This window comes from Bubalus bubalis, chromosome 11, assembly GCF_019923935.1.
Source record: "Bubalus bubalis isolate 160015118507 breed Murrah chromosome 11, NDDB_SH_1, whole genome shotgun sequence".
Classification (NCBI taxonomy): domain Eukaryota; kingdom Metazoa; phylum Chordata; class Mammalia; order Artiodactyla; family Bovidae; genus Bubalus; species Bubalus bubalis.
The window spans coordinates 60,401,957-60,427,756 of record NC_059167.1 but is presented as its reverse complement, the minus strand read 5'-3'; the positions used below and the strand labels follow the sequence as shown (position 1 = coordinate 60,427,756).

Here is a 25,800-nt window from a genome sequence, read left to right as displayed (position 1 = left end):
TTCAGGAGCAGCATCAGTACACATGGTTTCTGAACTCTGTGTGGCTGGCTAGTCTTGCCCTTACTTGGGGAGGAGCCAGATGTACTGGTTTCTGCTATGAATTTGGCCAGGAGTTCTGGGCGTGTGTAGACGTGCCTTGGGTGTATTTGTGTTAATTCTCTTCATCTGTCTTTGTGGGTCTCTACTTTGTATTAGCTAAGCTCATGAACATGTTATTCATCAGGAACTCAACATTTGAGGTATATAAATATTTAAAGAATACATAGAGAAGTGAGATGAAGCCCAGGCTTCTTTTCAAGGGTTTGTGCAGGGTAGCAGAAAGATGCACATTTTAATGAAATCATCTTTGTGCCAGTGACATATTTAAGAGGTGGAAAAAACACCTCTGCATTTTTTCAATAACTTTTGGAAAAATCCACGTAGCGTCTTTGAGCCACTGTTAATTATATAATAGGACTTTAATATCAAAAGTATATAAAAGCTTGTAGAGAGACTTAGTTTACTTAAAAGATTATGATGTGTTAGCACAGGAGAGCTAGCTGTTTAGTGGTAGAGGTTTATTTCCCTCAGTACTGAATTAAAAGTGGAAGGGGGAGGGGAGGGCAAGGCACAGTTAAAGCCAGGAGGTTGAATCATCTAAGGAAATGAGTCAGTGGCTATGAACCATAACTTTCCTTTTTCTGAGGCTTTGACTTTGAGAGCTTCATGTTAAATTATTTAAAAAAATCTTCTTCCATGCTATAAGTAAATTTAAAATAGAAGTTTTAAAAAAATAACTCTTTTAATATTAGTATTTGGGATTCATTCATTTTTCCAACACATTCACTGGTATCAAAAATAGTAGTTAATACCTCAAACTAAAAAAAAATACGTAGTGATCTGGTAGTAGTGTTAAGTCAGTCAGTATCTTTGTATTTATATTTAGCTCAAGGTAACCAATAGTGATTCTTAAACTACTTTTAAAGCAAGATTTTTGAGGTTACTACCCAATGACTCATTTGTAGACTTAACAGGACAAACCTGAGACACTGGTAACTATTGACACATTGTATTTTCATTTGATACACTCGAGGTTTTTCCTAGACCATGAATTGTTCCTTAGGAACCTTAAGTCTATATCTGAAATGAACACATTGTATTATGGCTTATTTTTGAAATTTAAAAAATCTGAACTATAATTATCAAGTTTGAGGATAAAGATAGGTAAGTATCACAAAGTAAACAGTAATACTGGTATATGAAAAATTCTTAGCCTTTTGTGGTTGATTGCCTATCTATGATTTGAATTCTTTTTATAAGATTAATTTATATTTTTTATTCTCTCAAATTCATAGATAATACTTGATTTAAGATAGTGAATGCATTTCACACAAGAACCTAGTATTTAGAAACTTTTTTGAGGAATCTTATTTTTTTTTTGTCCTTGAGACAAACTTAAGTTATACAACAAAATATCACATATTGGTTCTTTTTTTTTTCTTTACTTAGTGTAATAATATAATAGAGACATCTTGGAGAAAATATTTTACATAAATGCTAACAGGTACTCTTATTATTTGTTGGAAATCTCATTGGAGTATGCTGCTAAGTTGCTTCAGTCGTGTCCGACTCTGTGCAACCCCATAGACGGCAGCCCACAGGGCTCTGCTGTCCTTGGGATTCTCCAGGCAAGAACACTGGAGTGGGTTGCCATTTCCTTCTCCAATGCATGAAAGTGAAAAGTAAAAGTGAAGTCGCTCAGTCGTGTCTGATTCTTAGCGACCCAATGGACTGCAGCCTACCAGGCTCCTCCGTCCATGGGATTTGCCAGGCAAGAGTACTGGAGTGGGCTGCCATTGCCTTCTCCACATTGGAGTATAGGTTTTATTAATTAAAGTTTTATTTTTTTTTTTGGAGCATAGATTTTAGACTAGCATGGAAAATTTTCCAAATTGTATCCTGGGTAACTAATCTTCCTTCTAGTATTGTTGACAGGGTTTTTGTTTCCATGTGCTTAGACATGTTAATATTTATTTTTCTACACTTATGGTGATTTCTAGGCTGTAGGGTTTTGTTGTTGTTGTTTGTGTTTTTTTCTCAGTGCACATCCCTTCCTAATAAACCCTGAAGTATGTTGCCTACTGGTGCACAAGAGTCCATGTCGCTTTCCTGAGCATCAAAATAGTGACTGAGCAAACTGTGACTTCTGCATAAGTGTTAGAAATACTAGAGTAAAGAATTAGACTCTGGAAACATCCTGTGTATGATGTTGGGATATCATTCATAGCATGGAGGGAGGGCTGAAGACGGAAGAGGTGCCTCCTCCTCAAAAAGGTTGTCTAAGACAACTCCTACCTTTCCACCAGCATTTTAGGACCCTGCCTGACAGGGTGAATTTGGGGAACCAGCATAACGTTTTGAGTCAGACCTAGGTTTGAACCCAAGCCCTGCTACTCAATAGTTAAGTGACATTGGAAAATTTCTCTCTTTGCTTCGTTTTCTAAACATGGGACTGGTAATGTTCATCCAGCAGGGTTTTATCATTAAAAGTGGTAATTTAGGAGAAAGTCTCTTGCATAACATCTGGCATGGGAAGCACTCAGTAGATGTTAGTTCTATTTTCTTTCTTCCCTCTAACTTAATAATAAAAAAAAAATGAAAGCAGAAATAAAATTCAAGACTTGTGCTAGCCTTGAAGTACTTAATGATGAAATTACGTATCTTGGATTTGTCCTAAAATAATCTGGAAATAAGGAGTGGGTTTACAATATTTTGGCAACCTGATGCGAAGAGCTGACTCATATGAAAAGACCCTGATGCTGGGAAAGATTGAGGGCAGGAGGAGAAGGGGATGACAGAGGATGAGATGGTTGGATGGCATCACCAACTCAATGGACATGGGTTTGGGTGGACTCCAGGAGTTGGTGATGGGCAGGGGGGCATGGGGTCGCAAAGAGTCAGACACTACTCAGCAACTGAACTGAACTTATAGGTGAAATTATATGGACTATGAGTTGCTAACTGTTGAAGTTGAGTGAATGGTGTTCAATTGAATGTTTGAACTTATCCATAGTAAGTTTGAAAAATTATACTGTGCATAAAAAATATTCAGTGAACAAAGACTTTCTCAAGATACTGTGGAGCCAACTATTTGTTGTATTAATACCTTTTCAAAGATGATGATTGAGAACAGGCATTGTAGATTTATGAATGGTGGTAGTTTTTTCCTTTCAACTACACAAAATGTGTAGTCACCAAATCTATGCCTAAGAGGAAGGAATGTCAAGAGAGAAGTCTGAAAAAATCCTGGAGATGTTTACATGCTTTTGTCTAATTATCTGAGTCATTCCTCAGGGTGGAGGTTCTGTGGCATGGCTCTCAGCCAACATAATTTTCAGCTGGAAAAAGACAGCAGTTGGTACAGGAAACACAGTAACCAAAATGACTGCTATGACATTGAATCCAGCTTTATATGCAGACATTTTTTTCGTTATCGCAGGATCACAATGGATATATACCAGTGTTTCCTCTTCTGTGCCATATTACATTTTCTAAGAATGAATGTATACTGAGTTACAAATACAACAGAAAAAATTCCAGAGAGTGAACAAGTGTAGAGCACTTCCTCATAGGGATGTGGTTGTTCTGTACACCACTGAGATATAGAGGGAAAAAAAGTGTGACTTTTTTTGTGTTGAATGATTGATTAAAGGCACATTCATTACTGCAGAAAGCTAAAGAACTACTTTTTAAAAAATCTCTGCAGATCTTCTGGGGTGAATTCTAGAGGTTAATGTGTTTGAGAAATAAAAAATTGCTGTTAATATATTTAAACAATTGACATTTGAAATACAAGAATATGATTAGATTAATGTGCTTAGTATTTCATCAAATTTGATATTCTTGATCACTGATTAAATTGAAGACTTACTTTTACAGAACAAAATCAGAAGTGAGGTGCCAATTTAGAGAGAACAGAGAATTTCACTTTTTTGTTCTGCATTTATAAAATAAGTGTTTATTTCTTAAAGCTTCCCCTGAGGATACTGGTATCCTTACCATAACTTACTATAGTAAACTGATATTTGAATAATTTTTCATTAAAGTCTCGGTTCAGAAATTATGACCATTGAACAATGACAACCTCTCTGTAGTCTATTACTGTGAAAGAGACTTCCCTGGTGGCTCTGATGGTAAAGAATCAGCCTGCAATGTGGGAGATCTGGGTTTGATCCCTGGGTTGGAAGATCCCCTGGAGGAGGGCATGGCTACCCACTCCAGTATTCTTGCCTGGAGAATTCCATGCTCAGAGGAGCCGGGTGGGCTACAGTCTATGGGATCGCAAAGAGTCAGATGCAACTGAACGACTAACACACACACACACACACACACACACACTACCAAAAAGTATAAACAAAGTGCTATGGGCACACCAAGGCTTGGGAGTTGTCAGCAAAGAAGGCCAGCAAAGGAAGAAACCTGAAAGAGAACTAACATTTACTGGAAATTTACTATTGTGGGTACCAAGTTTTTAAATGTACTTAATCCACCTTGCAAGAACTGCTTGAAGTTATGGGAAATAAACAGCAGTTGTTCCAGAGTTAGACTGCCTAGATTCCCACCCTGGCACATAATAGCACACACTACTATGAGACCTTGGGCAAAATTGCAGAGGACAGAATCATACTAAAAAAATTTATTTTTTATCTGAATTTCCTGGGGTATCCTTTATCTGACAACACTACACAGGGGATTAAAATAGTAAAATCTTAGAAATTACATAGAAAAGTACAGGTACATGTAAGTGCTAAGTAAAGGTTAGTCTTTACTTCTGAAATTATCCCATTTTATAAATGATGGGCTTCCCTGGTGGCTCAGCGGTTAAAGCGTCTGCCTGGAATGCAGGAGACCTGGGTTCGATCCCTGGGTCGGGAAGATCCCCTGGAGAAGGAAATGGCAATCCACTCCAGTACTCTTGCCTGGAGAATCCCATGGAGGGAGGAGCCTGGTAGGCTACAGTCCATGGGGTCACAAAGAGTTGGACACGACTGAGCGACTTCACTTTCTTTCTTTCTTTCTTATAAATGATGGGAAACTCAGGTTAAATAATTTGCCCTTTGCTCTAGAGAAAAAAAAGTAGTTTATCTGGCATGTCAAATGCTGTAGCCACTGTGGTGTGACAGTTTGGCAGTTCCTCAAAATGGTAAACATAGAGTTACCATATGACCTGGCCCCTAAATCCAAGCCCCACTCTATGTGAGCCGGTTAAACAGGGCTGTAAATGCCATGAGGTGGTGAACACTGAGGGCCTCCTTAGAGGATGCCTACCAGAGCATGGAATGATCCTTTGTCCACATCAGGACACAGGGATACTTCAGTGCTCTTCTGTGAGGGGTCACCCATCTCTCTTTAGTGGGAAAGCAAAATGTAACTATATATATATATATATATATATATATATATATAATTCAGTAATTTAGAACTCTCTTTTTAGTTGCAGTAAAGGAGAACTAAATGCTTACAGAATAACTTAAACACATTGCAATTGAAGAGCTGAAATTCTCCCTTTAACTAATATAAGCATTTTAATTATTGCTTCTCCTAGCCTCTCTGAACTTCAGCGAGGATAGTTTCTACACAAAGCTGTAACTGGTAGAAGATATGAGTGTCTACACATCTTAGCTGACAGTTTATTAGATATGTGTTGGAACTGTCAAGTGAATTTTTGCACATAAAAACTCTCATGAATTTATTAATATTAGCTATTAAGGGTATTTTATTGTTTGAAAATAAATAATGGAAGTATGCCATGTATATCAATTTGGAAGTTTTTTCTGCAGCAAAAAACAAAGACAGTCAATTGTAGCCTAAAAAATTGGGTGCTTATTTTCTCACCTAATTTAAGGCCAGAGGTAGGCAATTGTGGCCTGGTGTGACATAAGGAATGGAATCAAGGACCTTGCAATTTGTGTTTTCCCAGGCTGTAAGACTAAACAGGCTGCCTTGTTTGTTTATGAGCCCATGATGGTTGCTGCAGTTCTGGGTACCTGTGCTCATTTTCAAGGCAAGAAGGAGAAGGGAGCAGCACCATTGACTGGAACTGTGTCACCTGGTCTCTCCTAGTTCCAAGGAAGGCTCAGAAAACAAGTACTGAACTTTTCCAGCCTCTCTAGTGGAAGCGGACAAGGATGAAACAGTGTTTTGAGTTAGCTTTATTGAAGAGAAATGGTCAAAAAGTTGAGAAATACTGCTTGAAATGTTCAATGGGATTTGGATAAGCTGAGAAGAGGAAATAGGGGTACAGCATGAATCAAGGATGCAGTGAACACTGGGGTACTTGAGGAGCCTAGTCCTGTAAGAAGAATAATGCTGAGAAGTGACAGAGACTGAATGTGGGGCTCGGCTTGGCTGCAGTGATTAACAGGACACCGATAAAGGATTTTGAGCAGGGAAATGATATGTGAGGAAAGGGTAAGAAATATCTGGCAATATAAATTGTAAAGTAGTGAGCTGCATGATAAGGAAGCCTGGAAACTGCTGCGGTAATCCAGTTGTGAAACGCTAATTACTAAGGTGGAAATATACATAATTCCAATATTCAACCATTTAAGATTCACTCATGTTTGTGGCGATGGTAGGATGTCCAAATGGAAAAGTCTGGTAATGAACAAAGACAGAGGACATAGATTTTCTAACAGTCGAGTATCAGAGAAAAATGCGACTATCTAGACAATTAGATACTTTTCACCCTATATTTCCTGGATGTCTTTTCAGCACTGAAGCTGTCACTTGCCAGTGGCTTTGACACCCCCCCCCCCATATTATTTCTAAGTTCTGCATTCTTGTATTCAACTGTTCCTAGGATATCTGCCCGCAGATATCCCAGTGAACTCTTCAATTCATCATGTCAAAATAGATACATATTTTCCTTTTATCCTTTGCCTTATCTCTATCATACTTGCCTCATATTCTTTGTCTCATTTAGTGATATCACATCGAACTAGCTAACTATGTTAAAAACTTGCCTTTTATTGATCCCTCTCTTTACCCACCTACATTCTGTTGCTAACAGATCTGATCAGTGCTCTTGAATCTGTCCTTCCTCTTCATCTCCCACTGCCCCTCTCTTAGTTTAGGCTCCCATTATTTCTCACCTGGATTATTGGAATACTTTGTACTTGCTTGAGTCTTAGCAAAGGAGCATCCAGATTGCTACCAAAAGGATCATTTTAAAATACAAAGATGATCTTGTCTCCTTCTTGCTTAATGCTTTTAATGGCTTTCAATACATAAAGAATAAAGTTGAAACTTATTACCAGTGCTTAGAAGAACTCTCCATAGCACTCACTTTATCTCCGGCCTCACTTCCTTCTACCCCCTTGAACTCCTCTAAGTTCTTCCACATCAAACTTGTCCTTAACATGTTATGCCATGTCTTTGGACTGTCTCCTTAGCTTGAAATTTTCATATCCACCTTTGAACATTTTGGTCGTCCTTTAGCAATATCTCCTTCTGTGAAAACTTCTCAGATGTCAGTCACATTCTTTTTTTTTTTTTTTTTTTTTGCTCCTATGATTCTCATGAAACTTTAGTAGGGCACTTACCACATTATGGGCTTCCCTGATAGCTCAGTTGGTAAAGAATCTGCCTGCAATGCAGGAGACCCCAGTTTGATTCCTGGGTTGGGAAGATCCCCTGGATAGGGGATAGGCTACCCACTCCAGTATTCTGGCCTGGAGAATTCCAAGGGGGTCACAAAGAGTCGGACATGCCTGAGCAACTTTCACTCAGTACTACTTACCACATTATACTGTTGTTACTCGAGTGTTTTTCTCTGGCTCATGGACAATGTGTTCTTGGTGTGTTCTGGTGTATAGCATAGTACCTAGTCCATAGTTGGTGCTCAGTAAGTTTTCATGCATTACCATGGATGTGAATGAGCTGTCCCCAGGAGAAAGGTTAGGTTGGGGATCCAAGGACAAATCCAAAGGGAAGGCTCATAATTAGAGGACAGGGAGAAAAAAAAGAATGGATGGAGGATCAATCAGTGAGATGAAGCAAGAACCATACATTCATCATGTTGTAGAGCACTGCACTGCGTGTGAGGAAATACGCCTGTGTGTTAAGCAAACTGTATTTGTTTTGGCTTTGCTCTGTCTCCAGGTTACATCTAGTCTCGATATCAAAGGGAGAACTTTTCTCTGTTGCTTTGATTTGTAGTTTCAAAACAACTCTTGTAAGTACTGTCCTATTTTCTTAAAGATACTCAACCTATAGGTTTTTGTACTGAAGTATGAATTAATTTTAATTCAGTGGGAAGACATACAGAGGGGAAAAGTCTGAATCTAAAAATCACAAAGATAAGTTCCTTCCTAGGCCCTCACTAAGTTGACACAGTCTCTCTGTTATGCTTTGAAATCACACACACTTTCTGGGGATGTTACTGCCCATGCTCGCTATTGATCTCCTGATTAATCTCAGTGCCCAGAAAGTGAAAGCAAGTACCAAACAAAATGTTCAATCTCTTCTTAAGCTCACCAATTGCAGAACTGATATTATTATATAAAAATTTATAGGAAAAACTAACAACAACCGTGCTAAATATTAATTCCAAACTGTTTATAACCTAGTGCTCATACTCCACTGTATGTTGCAAAAAAAAATCCTTGCTTTTTGTATATGTGATGTTGTGGTCTATTGATTAACTTAAATACACATACTACATGGGACTTCCCTGGTGGTCCAGTACTTAAGACTTTGTCTTCCAATAAGGGGAGTGTGAGTTTGATCCTTGGTCATGGAGTAAAGATCTCACATGCTTTGTGGCCAAAAATCCAAAAAAACCCCAAAAAACAAAAACTAAGAGTGAGAAGAAGAAGGAGCAACACTGCAACAAATTCAATAAAGAATGTAAAAATGGTTCACATTAAAAAATCTTTAAAAATAGGCATACTACAGCAATACGTACACTGAAGGCTTACTTTAGTCTTCTTAGTCCACCTATTATTTAGGTGATTGCTATGTCTGTATATTCTGTTCTCTGTTTCATTTTTTACTTCCTATTGGCCTTGACTCCTGGGATTTGCCATATTCCTATTCCTCTTGGGTTTGTGCCATATGTGTTCGATTATTTCCTAATCCAATTTTCCAAGTCATAGCCTCATCAAACTGCTTCTTCTTTGGCCTATCTTACTGCCAACATCTGCTCTTGATTAACTACCAAGCTACCCGCAGTAGATCTTGGCTTATTTAATGAACCCAAAGTCACCATCTTGAATTTTTTTCATTCTTTTGCATTTTCCTCTTTGAATTTTACCTTCTCTAGGCTCTCATTCAGGCTTTAAAATTATAAAAATGAGCGATGGATGAAAAATTTGAAAAATATAAAAACAGTGGGGGATGGAGAGGAAAGTAATCTCTAGTTTCGCCATCCAAAGAAGACTATCAAAAGAGATATCTCTATTCTTAAACTTTTTCTTAGTATGAAAATATATTTCTCTCATCTCACACACTAGTAAAGTAATGCTCAAAATTCTCCAAGCCAGGCTTTAGCAATATGTGAACCGTGAACTTCCTGATGTTCAAGCTGTTTTAGAAAAGGCAGAGGAACCAGAGATCAAATTGCCAACATCTCCTGGATCATAGAAAAAGCAAGAGAGCTCCAGAAAAACATCTATTTCTGCTTTATTGACCATACCAAAGCCTTTGACTGTGTGGATCACAATAAACTCGGGAAAATTCTGAAAGAGATGGGAATACCAGACACCTGATCTGCCTCTTGAGAAATTTGTATGCAGGTCAGGAAGCAACAGTTAGAACTGGACATGGAACAACAGACTGGTTCCAAATAGGAAAAGGAGTTCGTCAAGGCTGTATATTGTCACCCTGTTTATTTAACTTATATGCAGAGTACATCATGAGAAATGCTGGACTGGAAGAAGCACAAGCTGGAATCAAGATTGCCGGGAGAAATATCAATAACCTCAGATATGCAGATGACACCACCCTTATGGCAGAACATGAAGAGGAACTAAAAAGCCTCTTGATCAAAGTGAAAGAGGAGAGTGAAAAAGTGGGCTTAAAGCTCAACATTCAGAAAATGAAGATCATGGCATCCGGTCCCATCACTTCATGGGAAATAGATGGGGAAACAGTGTCAGAGTTTATTTTTGGGGGCTCCAAAATCACTGCAGATGGTGACTGCAGCCATGAAATTAAAAGACGCTTACTCCTTGGAAGGAAAGTTATGACCAACCTAGATAGCATATTAAAAAGCAGAGACATTACTTTACCAACAAAGGTCTGTCTAGTCAAGGCTATGGTTTTTCCTGTGGTCATGTATGGATGTGAGAGTTGGACTGTGTAGAAGGCTGAGCGCCGAAGAATTGATGCTTTTGAACTGTGGTGCTGGAGAAGACTCTTGAGAGTCCCTTGGACTGCAAGGAGATCCAACCAGTCCATTCTGAATGAGATCAGCCCTGGGATTTCTTTGGAAGGAATGCTGCTAAAGCTGAAACGCCAGTACTTTGGTCACCTCATGCGAAGAGTTGACTCGTTGGAAAAGACTCTGATGCTGGGAGGGATTGGGGGCAGGAGGAGAAGGGGTCGACAGAGGATGAGATGGCTGGATGGCATCACTGACTCAATGGTCATGAGTCTGAGTGAACTCCAGGAGTTGGTGATGGACAGGGAGGCCTGGCGTGCTGTGATTCATGGGGTTGCAAAGAGTCAGACACAACTGAGCCACTGATCTGATCTGATCAGTATAAACTCTTAAACATTATTTGTAAGGGTACTATATGTTCCACTTCTAAAATGACAATATTTTTTTTTCCATTAGAATATTGGCTTAAAAGAAACCCACCGACATAATACCAAATTGCTTTCTAAGAGGATTAAACCAATTTCTGTCACCAACAATAGTATGTTAGTGCCAATAACCTTGCATTTTCCTCAATATTGACTATTACTACACTAACTTAATTGGAGAAGGCAATGGCACCCCACTCCAGTACTCTTGCCTGGAAAATCCCATGGATGGAGGAGCCTGGTGGGCTGCAGTCCATGGGGTCGCTAAGAGTCGGACACGACTGAACGACTTCACTTTCACTTTTCACTTTCATGCCTTAGAGAAGGAAATGGCAACCCACTCCAGTGTTCTTGCCTGGAGAATCCTGGGGACGGGGGAGCCTGGTGGGCTGCCGTCTATGGAGTTGCACAGAGTTGGACACGACTGAAGTGACTTAGCACACTAACTTAATAGGTAAAATTTTCTCTTTAAAGGTTATCAGAGCCCTGAAAACAGTACCAATGAACCTTAAATTTTTTGAAAAATTTTATATTGGAGGGTTGATTAACAATGTTATGTTAGTTTCAGATGTACAGCAAAGTGATTTTGTTATACATATACATGTATTTATTCTTTTTCAAATTCTTTGAACCATTGAACTCAAAGCTCAGAGTCAGAGTTTAGGAGTTAAAAGGAGCTACAGAAATCATCTAGTCCAGTTTCCTCATCATTCAAATGAAGAAAAGGATCTCCAGTTGATTTGCCCAATGTCATAGGCTAATAATGACAGAGTTGGGGCTAGAGTTTAGGCTTCTTGAAATGTGGTTCATTTTTCCCATTTTATTCTTCATACTGGTACTGAAATTAAACCTCATATTGGATTTGATATTGCTTTGAATGCAGTTTTTAGGATGGATTAGCATACACGAAATTTCCAGGAGTAGTTTATCACTTAGAACTGTTTCAGTTCAGTTGAGTCGCATCCAACTCTTTGCGACCCCGTGGACTGCAGCACTCCAGGCCTCCTTGTCCATCATCAACTCCAGGAGCCTACACAAACTCATGTCCATTGTATCGGTTATATCATCCAACCATCTCATCCTCTGTCGTCCCCTTCTCCTCCCGCCTTCAATCTTTCCCAGCATTAGGGTTTTTTCCAATGAGTTGGTTCTTCACATCAGGTGGCCAAAGTAATGGAGTTTCAGCATCAGTCCTTCCAATGATAAAAAGTTACCCAAATAACAATTGTGTCTCCTGCAGTGCAGGCGGATTCTTTACCATCTGAGCTGAAACTCCTCTTATATAACAAGAATTCTGATGTATCTGTTACTTAATTCTGCAAAACAAATAATCCCTAAAGTTTCATGGATTAAGCAATAACAATAATTTATTCTTGCTCATGATTTCTATAGTTCAAGAATTCAAGAGTCACTTGGCTGGGTAAATCAGTTTTAAGGCCTTTGATCAGATTGCTGTTAATTCTCATGGCTGTAGTCATCTGAAGGCTTGACTGGGGCTGGAGGATATAGTTCCAAAGTGGTTCACTTTCATGATTGGTAAATTGGTACTGACTGTTGGCAGGAAGCATTTTCTCCCTACATGTGCCTCTCCAGAAAGCTCCCTGAATGTCTTTAAAGGATGGCTGCTAGCTTTCCCCACAGGGAGCAATACAAGAGAGCAAAGCAGAAGCTGAGATGCCTTTTATGATCCAGCATCAGAAGTCACACAGCATCACTCTGCTCTATTCTGTTAATCACACAGGCCAGCCCTAATTCCTTGTGGAATTCCTTTTTCCAGGAATCCCTAATTCCTTTACTCAAAGCTGTAAAGGCCAGGAGTTAAGGGTCACTGGGGGCCAATTGGGATGCTGGCCACCACAGTAGGAAATTCATAGGTAATATGAAGATAAAGGTATGTTATCATAGATCCAAGCTCTTTCTCGTCTTGCCAGTCTGCCATCCGTAGTTATGAATCTCTGTCCTGTGGCTGGAATGCAGCTGTGGTTCTGCCAAGTGTTACTTTTAGGTGACAGAATGGAAAGCAGAGGAGGAGAAATACGAAATACAGCACACTACATTCCCTCATACCATATATAAAGATAAACTCAAAATGGTTTAAAGACTTAAATGTAAGACATAAAACCATAAAACTCCTAGAAGAGAACATTGATGGGACACTCCTTGATATAAATCACAGCAATATTTTCTTGGGTCAGTTTCCTAAAGCAAAAGAATTAAGAGCAAAAATAAACTAATGGAACAAGTTAAACTTAAAAACTTTTGCACAGAAAAGGAAACCATCAACAAAATGAAAATAGAACCCAAGGAATGGGTTTGCATATTTGCAAATGATGCAGCTGTCAAAGGGTTAATATTCAAAACATACAAACAGCTCATACAACTCAATATCAAAAAACCCAAACAATCCAATTAAAAAATGGGCAGAAGACTTGAATAAACATTTTTTCAAAGATGACATACAGATGGTGAACAGGCACATGAAAAGATGCTCAACATCATTAATTATTAGAGAAATGCAATGAAAACCACAGTGAGATATCACCTCAAACCTTTCAGGATATCTACCACAAAAAAGTCTACAAGTAACAAATGTTGGAGAGAGTATGGAGAAAAGGGCACACTGTTGATGGGCATGTAAATTGTTATAGCCATATGGAAAACAGTACAGAGGTTCCTTAAAAAATTAAAAATAGAACTACCATATGGTCCAACAATTCCACTCCTGGGCATATACCCACAAAACCAAAAACATTAATTTGAAAAGATTCATGAACCCCAATCTTCAAAGCAGCACTATTTACAATAGTCAAGACATGGAAGCAACCCAAGTGCTCACTAACTTTATACTATACAAGATGATTGTATCAAGAAGATGTGATACACACACACACACACACACCACACATACACACACACACACCTATAATGGAATATCACTCAGCTGTGAGAAAATGAAATACTGCCATTTGCAGCAAAGTGGATGAACCTAGAGAATAACATGCTCGGTGAAATAAGTCAGAGAAAGACATATACCAAGTGATTTCATTTATATGTGGAATCTAAAAAATAAGTAAATATAAATGCAAAACAGAAACAGAGTTACAGATATAGAAAACAAACTTGTGGTTACCAAAGGGGAGAGGAAATGGGGAAGAGATAATAAGAGATATGGGATATTATATATAAAATAGAGAAGGAAAAAGGATATACTGCACTACACAGGGAAGTAACACCTGGTATCTTATAATAACCTCTAATGGAAAATAATCCGCAAAAATTAATGAATCACTAATTTGTGCATCTGACAATTAACACAATATTGTAAACCAACTATACTTTGAATTTAAAAAAAGTTCAGCACACTTTCCCTTGTGTCCTATTTGTAAAACTGTGTCGTGTGACCACACAAAGTTGCCAAGACAACTAGGAAAGTGAGTTTTTAACTTTTATACCTTCTGCAGTGGAGGCAGGTGAGGGAAAAGAGTGTTGGAAGTGTTGGCTGGTCAGCCAGCATGCAGTGTCTGCCACCAGTAGCTTTTATCACCATAGTAAGGTGGTCATAATACTTAATGGCTTCCCAGGTGGCTCAGTGGTAAAGAATTCACCTGCCAAGCAGGAGATGTGAGTTTGATCCCTGGGCCAGTAAGATCCCTTGGAGTAGGAATGACACCCACTCCAGTATTCTTGCCTGGGAAATCCTATGGACAGAGGACCCTGGTGGGCTAGAGTCCACAGGGCCATAAAGAGTTGGACATGACTTAGCAACTGAGAACGCAAGCACAGTAATATTTAATATTGAAGAGGAGCACGCTAAGTATTATGCATTCTTATAAACAATTAAGGAAGATTTTTCAAATAACAACACAGATTTTCCCTCTCAGAATTTGAGAGAGCAAAATGATTAAAGGCCTAACATGGAAAGAACTAAAATGATAATAGAACATACAAAATAATACTGACTTCTAAATGGTTCTATGTTTAGGTTTATACTATACAAGATTTATATTCCACATGTGTTTTAGTATTATCCTAGCATCATAAAAACATTTTCTGTTTTAATGTAAATGTTATGCTATACTGTATAACTGCATAGTGCTTATATTTATGTCATATTTTCTTCTCTACCAGTAATATCTTAGTCAACATTTACTGTTGACTGCAATATAAAAATGGCCATTGCCCTTGGGAGTTTATACTCAAATTGGAGAGGTAGGATCATCTGTGAAAACACACAAACAAAGGAAATATTACACATAGTTTTGGGGGAAGAGATAAGGATATAGTGTTTCAAGAAATAAATATGAATAATTTGAAATTAATTTAATACACATAAATTCTTTTAATTAAAGGGATCAATTCAGGTAAGACAGAGACTATGAGGCAGAGAAAAAAACTAGAAAAAATGATGTGCATGATCTCATTTCAGCACAAAAGGCGATGTTCACATTCTCTGCTGCACTTCATTTCTTAGGGTTGTTCTGGAGTCACAAGCTCCAATAAACCTTTGGATTGTACTGAGGGATGTTATATTTAAAAGGGCAATTTGATACACAATGTATATTTGTCATAGAACACACAGTTGAAAATGTGTACTATAGAATCAATCAGGGTCTTATATATGAGACCCTACAGGAGACATTCCTTATGCCCAGTACCTTATAAATGCTTTGTCCTGAACAGTTAATAAGTTTTTACAATAAGGACAACATAAATCCTGTAACTGGTCATGTTTCCCTCTTTTTTTTGGCCACTAAGATCCCCAGGGTCTGATGAAGTGGACCACTTTTAATAATTACAAAGTACTTACTTCATGCATTTATTTCTTTGTACTAATACTTCCTGAACTCATCATATCTATGAACACTTACTCTTTTTTTCACTCTAATTTTTGTGTTTGTTTTTCAACTTAAATGGATTTTAGTAAACTGCACATATTTTTTGGAATAGAAAGAATATTTTAATTTAAAAATAAAATTGCTTACACACCTACCAAAAGACTAAAACTAAAATGACTGACAATACCAAATGTTGGTGGTGATGTGGAGCAACTGGAATGTTCAAATATTGTGGGTGCGGATGTAAAATGCACAACTTTTTTGGAAAAAGTCTGGCAGTTTCTTATAAAACTAATCCTAGCTACTTGGTTCACAGAAAAGTGAAAACATGTTAATAGAAAGAGCAGCTTTATCTGTAATGGAAATAGCCTTCAGTTCAGTTCAGTTCAGTCGCTCAGTTGTGTCCGACTCTTTGAGACCCCATGAACCGCAGCACACCAGGCCTCCCTGTCCATCACCAACTCCCAGAGTCCACCCAAACCCACGTCCATCGAGTCGGTGATGCCATCCGACCATCCAACCATCTCATCCTCTGTCGTCCCCTTCTTCTCCTGCCCTCAATCTTTCCCAGCATCAGGGTCTTTTCCAATGAGTCAGCTCTTTGCATCAGGTGGCCAAAGTATTGGAGTTTCAGCTTCAACATCAGTCCTACCAAAGAACACCTAGGACTGATCTCCTTTAGGATGGACTGGTTGGATCTCCTTGCAGTTGGACTCTCAAGAGTCTTCTCCAATGCCACAGTTCAAAAGCATCAATTGTTTGGTGCTCAGCTTTCTTTATAGTCCAACTCTCACATGCTACATATCCATTAATATGAGACTGGATATATACACTGTGATATAGTAGAATACAACTCAACAGTATATAATAAATACAAAAAACAACATGGATGAATCTTGAAAACAAGGTGAACAAAAGAAACCATATACAAAAGAGTATATACTTTATGATACCATCTATATGAAATTAAGCAAAACTAATCTATGATTGCAGCCATGAAATTACAAGACGCTTACTCCTTGGAAGGAAAGTTATGACCAACCTAGACAGCATATTAAAAAGCAGAGACATTAGTTTGCCAACAAAGGTCCGTCTAGTCAAGGCCATGGTTTTTCCTGTGGTCATGTATGTATGTGACAGTTGGACTATAAAGAAAGCTGAGCACCGAAGAATTGATGTTTCTGAACTGTGGTGTTGGAGAAGACTCTTGAGAGTCCCTTGGACTGCAAGGAGATCCAACCAGTCCATCCTAAAGGAAATCAGTCCTGGGTGTTCATTGGAAGGACTGATGCTGAAGCTGAAACTCCAATACGTTGGCTACCTGATACAGAGAGCTGACTCGTTTGAAAAGACCCTGATGCTGGGAAAGATTGAGGGCGGGAGGAGAAGGGGACAACAGAGGATGAGATGGTTGGATGGCATCACCGACTTAATGGACATGAGTTTGGGTAAACTCCAGGAGTTGGTGATGGACAGGGCCACCTGGCGTGCTGTGGTTCATGGGGTCTCAAAGAGTCGGACACAACTGAGCGACTGAACTGAACTGAACTAAATCTATGTTGGAAAAAAATCAGAATATTGATATCTTCTAAGGGCATGGAAGTATGGATTAACTAGGATGGGGCAAAAGGGAATTTTGGGGGGTAATAATAATGTTCTGTATTTTGATAGAGGTTTGGTTTACACAGATGTACGGGCTTGTTAAAACTCAGTAATATGTGCATTCATTGAAACTCAGCAAACACTGAAGTGTATTCATTGTATATACAAATTTTACATAAAAACTGTAAATAAATATTGAATTCTAGTTAATCATAGGGAGGAAATATTTAGGGGGAAATGTACTGATGTTATAATTTTTTTTAAAATGCATCTGTGGGAGTTTCCTGGTCTAGTGGTTAGGATTTGGCACTGCCATGGTCCAGGTTCAATTCCTGACTAGGAAACTGAGATCTTGCAAGCTGTGCATGGTGGCCAAATGAAAAAAGCATTGAAAATTAAGGTGGATTAATAATGGTAGAGGGATGGATAAGGTGATAAAGCAAGTATAAACAAAATAGAAATAATTGAATCAAGGCAGAAGGTACATTGATGTTCATCACAAAACTCTTTCAACTTTGTTCTTTGTTTAAATTTTTCATAAAAAGATTTTCTGGCAGAGGAGGAATGCCCTCAGACTTGCATTAATTTGCTCTGACTGGATGTGTGCACTGCGTGCTCAGTCATGTCCAATTCTTTGCAACTCCATGGACTGTCACCTCTCGAGGCTCCTCTGTCCATGGAATTTTCCAGGCAAGAATACTGGAGTGGGTTGTCATTTCCTACTTCAGGGGATCTTCCTGAACCAAGGATTGAAACTGCATCTCTTGTATCTCCTGTATTGGCAGGCAGATTCTTTACCAACTGCGCCACCTGGGAAGCCTGTATATATTTTTCTCTAATATCTCACATAAATGTTCAAACATTTCCTCTCAGGGGGAATGTGTCTTACTTTCAGAATTTATATAATGCCTAATTTACTCTATTTTTCAGAAATTCAATGAATGGCCTTCAATCTTGATATAACTCACTTAAAAATTAGGTAAATGGTGGTATATTTTGATATATTTTGCCTTGTTCATGGCAGGATATTCCCAAGGATACTGGGGATGGAGCCAGATGTGTGCCCTACAGAGGATCCATGATTTTCCACGTCTCTTATGATTTTGAAATAAACTCACCCTCATCCACTTTTTTAAAAGACAGAAAAGTTCCTGTTACATTAGCTAAAGACCAGGTGCATCAATAATACTTGTGTCAACACACATTTCACCGTTAAGTTTTTTCTCTTTTAACTTAACTAGTTTGGAATTCAATATCCTGTGTGCTAATTCACTTCAGTCGTGTCCGACTCTTTGCCACCCTATGGACTATAGCCTGCCAGGCTACTCTGTTCATGGGATTCTCCAGACAAGCATACTGGAGTGGGTTGCCCTGCCATGCCCTCCTCCAAGGGGTCTTCCCCACACAGGAATCAAACCCACATCTCTTATGTCTCCTGCATTGGCAGGTGGGTTCTTTACCACTAGCACCACCTGGGAAGCCCATTCACTAGCCTAGTGGACCAGAAGTATGGTTGTGGGGCATTTTTATCCCAGAAAAGGCCAGGTTAAGCTAGGACCATTCTTAGTTCTATATCTGAGGTTTTGTGTTGATTTAGCACATAATGACAGCCATGGTGGGCAAACAGAAAGATCAGTCAGTTGGGATGGCTGAGGTGCCCATTGACCAGGAGAAAATGGTGGATGGAGAAGAGAAACTAGCTGATGAAGATGAGAGTAAGGCAGATTCTTTTCTAAGTCATTGAAAACTTAAACTCCTGTTATGGCTATTTCCAAGAAGAAGAAATATAGCCATGTCCGACTCTTTGTGACCCCATGGACTATACAGTCCATGGAATTCTCCAGGTCGGAATACTGGAGTGGGTAACCTTTCCCTTTTCCAGGGGATCTTCCCAACTCAGGGATTGAACCCAGGTCTCCTGCATTGCAGGCAGATTCTTTACCAGCTGAGCCACAAGGGAAGCCCAAAGCAGGGGAATTTGCCAAAAAAATAAACTCTTGAGTGATGGAGATGTAATGCATAATGAAGAAGTGCTTTAAATGGGAGATATTGCATTGTCTGATTTTAAATATTTAAAGAACCTCACAAACCACATTATTTTATTTTTCATAAAAAGGCTTTTGTGTTGGTCACATCTAGCCTATTCTTTGGGTTTAGTATTCCAGGAGGACTTCTTCCCTCTCCAACCCCTACCCTCCTCAGTGAGTGCCCACTTGACAAGCCAGGCACTGATGCAGGCGCTGGCAGTGTGGTAGCCCCGTGACAGGGCAAACCGAGCTCGTCTAGAGTTTAATCTAAGGAGGCAAGACAGTGAATAAAGAGATCAATGGATATTTTGGGAGAATGAAATGCTTCCACTGAATTTTCATGGGAGGCCTTCAGAGGAGGTACCATTTGAACAGAGACGCAAACATGGAGGAGGAATCAGCCTTGGGGAGGTCTGGGAGCACAGTATTTTAGGAGGACACAGGCATTGGGAAGACCTGAGTGGGTACCCAAGCCAGCATGTTCCACCGTGTGGGGTTCTAGCTCTGAGACTGAGAGAAAGATCGTTTTTGTCACACTAAGGAAGCACCCATCTATTCCTATTCTAGGGAGAGTTTTTAATCAAGAAGTGATAGTGCATTTATATCTGATCTTTTTATAGCATCTATAGAGGCAATCATACATATGATTTTTCTCCCCACATCTATTAATATGGTGAGTTATTATAATAGGTTTTCTAATATTAAACCAAACCTGCATTTCTAGAAGGAAAGCTACTTGGTGTATTATTATTTTAATATGATGCTGGATTCTGTTTGCTGGCACTCACTGTAGGCTTTATGGCATTGATAATCATCAAAAATATTGGCCTATAGTTTTTTGTGTGTGCTATCTTTCTCATATTTTAGCATAAGTTTTATCTTAATTGGTATTACCACAAAGTAACACTGATAATAATGTTATAAATTATGTTATAGTTACTATAAATAATAATTATTACTTATTATACAAAGTAATAATATCAATAGTAATATTTCAAGGTAAGAATTTACCTTGTAAATTATTAACAAGAATTTCCTTTATTTTTCTATGGAAGGGAGCAGTTTGTTTCTTCTTTTGGCTGCACTGAAAGGTTTGTGGGATCTTATTTCCCTGACCAAGGATCAAACCTGGGCCCTTAGCAGAGAACACCAAGTCCCAACCACTGGACTGCCAGGGAATTCCCAAGAGCAGTTCAAGTATCATTTTCAATGTCTTTAATAATTTGAATTGTGCTTCTCAACCTTGGCTAAATATTGGAACACTTGAGGAGCTTAAAAACTACTGCTGTCTCCCAGAGATGTAGATTTAATTGGCCTGGGGCACAGCCTAGACTCCTAGAGATTTCAGAAGCTTCCCAGGAGATTGTAACCTGTATCGTTTCACCACTTTCTCTGTTTCTTCTCTACAGTTGGTCTGTTTCGATTTTCTGTCTTGGAAAGTTAGTTAAATTATACTTTTACATCATCAAACTTTCATGAGTGTTTCAATTTCTTCTGTATCTGTGACTATTTGCCCTTATGTTTCATTTATTTTTTCAAAATTTCTCTTTTTGTCCTTGATTTGTTAGACAGGATTTTATTTGCCTTTTGTTTTGTCTTTAAAGCAACAGCTTTTGAAATTTATTTCTACCTTTCCTCTGGCTTTTAATTCACTAATCTCTATTTTTATCTTTATAGCTTAATTCTGTTTTCCTTAGAAAAGAAATAAAAATAACTAAACCTAACATATTGAGAGTTTAAAGTTTTGTCAGAGTTTTAAGTTTTTGTTTTCTTTTTCCTTTTTATTTAGACATAGCTATTATTGAAGACTATAAGATTCCCTGGAACCACTGTTTTGATTGTACCTCTAAAATCTGATTTGTAGTGTTTTCATTATTTCTATATTTCAGATATTCTGAAATGTCAGTTTTTTATTTCCTCCTAGATCTAAGAGTTTTCTATTAAGGATGGTTGATACTGTCCTTAATCCTCTCTTTAGCCAATAATCTGTTAATTCTCTCCTGTGAACACTGATGAGATTATTATACTGTATACCCTTTTTATTTTCCTTCCCTTTCTTTTTCCATCTAATTTTAGTTATATTATCTATATGATATTATTATAAAAAGATATCATCTTTTTTGGTAACTTAATTATTTCTATATTCTTATTAATTACTTTCTCAGTTTAAAGAAATCTTGAGGCTCTCAGCTAGAAGAAATGGAGAAGTTAATATTCTTTAACTACCTCCTACCTTTCCACCTTTCCCTTTCAACATTTTTATTCAAATTTTTTCTACTTTGGTAGAGTTTTTGGTGTTTACATTTGGTTTTGAAACCATAATTCCTACTTTTGTGTTTGTTCTAGTCCCACAATTAAATAGATTCAGGGGCTCACAGGCAGTTCTTGGCTGCAGTTTTTCCGTTTATGTCTCGGTTGACTGAAATTTGTCCTCTGATCGTTTCTTCAGAAAGAGCTCTTGGTGTTCATTTTGGCAGCACATATACTAAAACAGAAAGAGCTCTTGGAGACAGTATTTCCTGAGCGTTTGCATATTCAAAACTACTTATTGTCTTTGGAAGTGAGTGACAGTTTGGAATATATACTTTCTTTCTGGGAGAATTTTTCATGTATTGCCACAGTATCTGTCTAATGTTATCACAGAGAAATCTGGGGCTAATTTGAATGTTTTTCCTTGTAAATGTCTTGATTCCTCCCTTCAACCTGCTTGGCTGCTCAAAGAATATTTATTTTAAACTCTCTAGATTTCAAACTATAAATTTACTGTGACTGTTCCAAATCAAGATTTTTGTGGGACATGGTATGCAATTTCAATTTGTAAATTCAAATCTTCTTTTATTCCAGGAAAGTTTTCTTAAAATATATCTTTAAATGTTTGTTCTCTTCCACTATTCATGTTGTCTTCTTCAGGTACTTTTATTTTGCGAATATTGAATTCCCTCTCCTGTGTACATATAAATTGGCCAAAATTTACACATTTCTCTCTGAACATTTTGGTCTTTGTTTATATTTCTTTTTGTACTTTCTCCTCATTTTTGGCTACTGTGTTCCACACTGTACCTTTTTCTCCTTACCCTGCTTCTAGCTTTGCATATATGGCTACCATGGTCTTGGTTTCTTTTTCATTTCTTTCTTTCCTGAGCTCTGTCAGCTTCTGTTTCTGCTCCTTCAGTCACCTCCCCCCATCGCTTCTCTGAGTGTTGCTTCTTTGTTTTGTGCTCGTTTACTGAAAGCAATTGCTCCATTACATCTTTTGGAAAATTTAAGACAAAATATGTGTTTAGAATTTTCATCTGCTCTGAGGTAACATTTTCATGGTGACTATTCATCAGCATTTGTGTTTCTGCATGTTTTCTTTTTTGTTTTTTCTTATATCTTTGTTGCCTTCTTTTCCATTCCTCATGTTTGAATGAGGAGAATTTTTCCTATATTAAATATTTGTTTATAGGACGTTTGTATATGGAATGGCAGCCCATTCCAATACTCTTGCCTGGAAAATTCCATGGACAGAGGAAGCTGGTGGGCTACAGTCCACGGGGTCAGACACAACTGAGCAACTTTGACTGTGTAGTGAAGGGGCCAAGGACACCTTCTATACCCTGGGGAATTTTTCTTTTACTCAGGGCTTTGTGTGTGAGATATTTTAGCCTTTCTCTTCCCCAGCCAGTGAAGACAGGCAGTGCAGAGCTGTTCACAGCATAGTCTCTTTTCTTTCTTCCTGAACATATAACTTCCTGAATATATGAATATGGCTTGTAGGTGGAATTCTAATTTAGGTCTACTTTCTCTGCTGTTCAAAACCAAACTAGGTCCTGGGAAACTCACGCTACCAGCCTACCCATCTGTATTAGACAGCTAGAGCTGCCGTAACGAGTACCACAGATCAGGTGGCTTAAAACAACAGAAATGTATTGTCTCACAGTTCTGGAGGCCAGAAGTTCAAAAACAAGGTGTTGGCTAGGTTGGTTCCTTCTAGAGGCTCTGAGGGAGGATCCGTCTCATGCCTCCATCCTAGCTCCTGGCTGCCAGAAATCTGGGTGTTTCTTGGCTGGTAAAAGGATCACTCTAATCTCTGTCTTCATCTTCACATGGCATTCTCCTCTCTGGGTCCAAATTTCTGTCTTATAAAGACACCAGTCATTGCACTAGGGCCTACCCTAATCTAGTATGATCTCATTTTACCTTGATTATGTCTGCAAACTCTATATAAGGCCACATTCAGAGGTTAGAAATTCAGTGCATCTTTTGGAGACACACACAAACCAACCCATAATTCCACCTTACTTCCACTGTTGTGCGAACTGAGCTATTGATTTCTCGCCTCAGTATGTGCCTCTCATTGGTTGCCCTGTTAAGCTCTTTCTAAGATATGTAGCCTTGGGTGCCCTCTCTCAGCTTCCTTTCATGCCTTTGCTCAAACTCCACTGCTTTTGGTACCCTTCCACCCTTTTGAGGGCTTCCTGTTGGCTCAGTCGGTAAAGAATTTGCTGGCAATGTAGGAAAGAGATTGCCTGCAATGCAGGAGACCTGGGTTCAATCCCTGGGTTGGGAAGATCCCCCAGAGAAGGAAATGGCAACCCACTTCATATTCTTGCCCGGAGAATCCCATGGACAGAGAAGCCTCGACATAGCGACTGAACCACCAACACCACCGCATATTTTGTGGTTAAATTAAAAAGGACTTTTGTTGGAAGATGAGATTTACTCCTTTTCATTTCTTCTTTCCTTTGTTTTTTGTTGGGTGCTTTTTGAGAGATGACAGAAATGTCAATTTTATGTGACATCTTCCAACTGGAAATGCCTTTGGTCTCCCTTATTTTTTAGGGGTCACTAACATACTGAATTGAACAAGAAAGGAATGCACAGTATTCTTAGTACTTATTTCAGTAAAATAGCCTTCTAGTATCCTTCTAGTCTCAGCTTAGCATGCCAGTTCTACCAATAGACTCATAAGTAGGAACTAATAGAATTTATTAATGCTTACATTGAACTTAAACATCTTTCATAAGGATTGTATTGAATTGATATACAATTGCATTATTTTTACTTTTATATAACAATCAGTGTCACACTTCTTTACATAATAATCAGAAAGTTAATATTTATTTTTCGCAGTATTTAGCAAGTCTGTGTTGTATCTTTAGAACTATGTAGTGTTGAATAATTTTTTGACATTTAAATTATTTTTGCTCTAGTTGAACCTTTCTAAAAATAAATACTTTAAGAAATCTAAAACTATTATGTCAAAAACAAAAGCCATTTTGTCAACTTAAGGGATTTATTTCCAGGAATAACCACTACTTCTTACATATGAAATATTAAAAATTCTTTGCTCCCCAAATATTCCTGAAATCTGCTCATTTATTGAGATTTATTTTTGTAATACTTTCTACCATGGTCTATTAAATACCTGATTCCATTAAATGCTAATAACAAGCCTGGCTTTTCAAGTCTCTCCAAGTCTGTCAATTTTGAATTATTACCACTTCAGCTTCAGAGAGATTCTTCTGAATGGCAGAGTCAGCAGTTATATTCTGCTACGTAATGGATGCACTTAACATACAGAACTGCTCAGAATTACAGAACACACGAAGCAGCTCATTTTAACCATTTCTCTGCTTAGGACTGTGAGAGGTTACATATGATTTGGGGGAAATTTTTTGGTATTTGGGGACAACATTTGTCTGCTTTTTAAATAAAACATTCTTGGGATACCATTAACCTAATCAGGTGAGAACCAATGTAGCACAGTGTTTAAAAATGTGGACTTGGAGCCAAGCTGCCTGGGTTCAGATCTTGGTTCTATAAGCTGTGTGAGCTCAGGCAAGTATCTTAGCCTCTCTGTGCTTCAGTTTCTTCAACTATAAATGAAAGCTGGTGTTGAATTAAATGGGTTTAGGTATGTAAAGCCCTGGGAACTGTGCCTGGTGCATTTTAAGCCCTGTGTGAGTGTTAGCTATTATGACAGGCCTTAATTATTTTATTCATTCACTCCCTGGACCTGCAGCCAAACCAGCAGAGTAGCAGTTACTGACTAACCAACTACACTGAGAATTATTAGTGCATAGTAGGTGTTCAGAAACCACTGTTGAAACAAGTGAAAGACTAGGGAAGTTGTATGTGAAAGAGGGACACCAAACTTGAACCCTCACCTCAATATCTTCCAGACAGGAAGTTACATTCAAGAGGGAAAGCATCTCAGATTTCCAAGAACAGTGTCTGGCACATGGGCGCTCTGGAGCCAAAGAGTTAATGACACTGTTTCAGAGTTGGATTGTTTAAACCCCTCATTCCAACTACAGACAAGCAAGGGTAAGGTACTGAACACCAAGGAATGGAGAGTTTCTAAAAGGAACAAGTCAACTGGTGACGCTAAGCAAAAAAAAAAAAAAAAAATTGCTTGCCCAAGAAATAAGCACCCAGAAAAAATCCAGGTGATTAAGTAATAAGATGAAGCTACTGCATCTGATCTGTTCTGTGACTTTTTAACCCTTGTCAATAAAACTCCCTTCTTTTTTAAGAAGAAAGTATGAATTTTTAACAATTAA

At 38.3% G+C, this 25,800-nt stretch overlaps 1 non-coding gene across 1 annotated transcript; it reads left to right on the top strand.

Annotated features, from left to right (window-relative positions):
- Positions 1 to 4,842: 4,842 nt before the first annotated feature.
- Positions 4,843 to 4,914, top strand: TRNAS-GGA. The gene has a single exon. It is a non-coding gene; the product is annotated as a tRNA-Ser (tRNA).
- Positions 4,915 to 25,800: the final 20,886 nt, after the last annotated feature.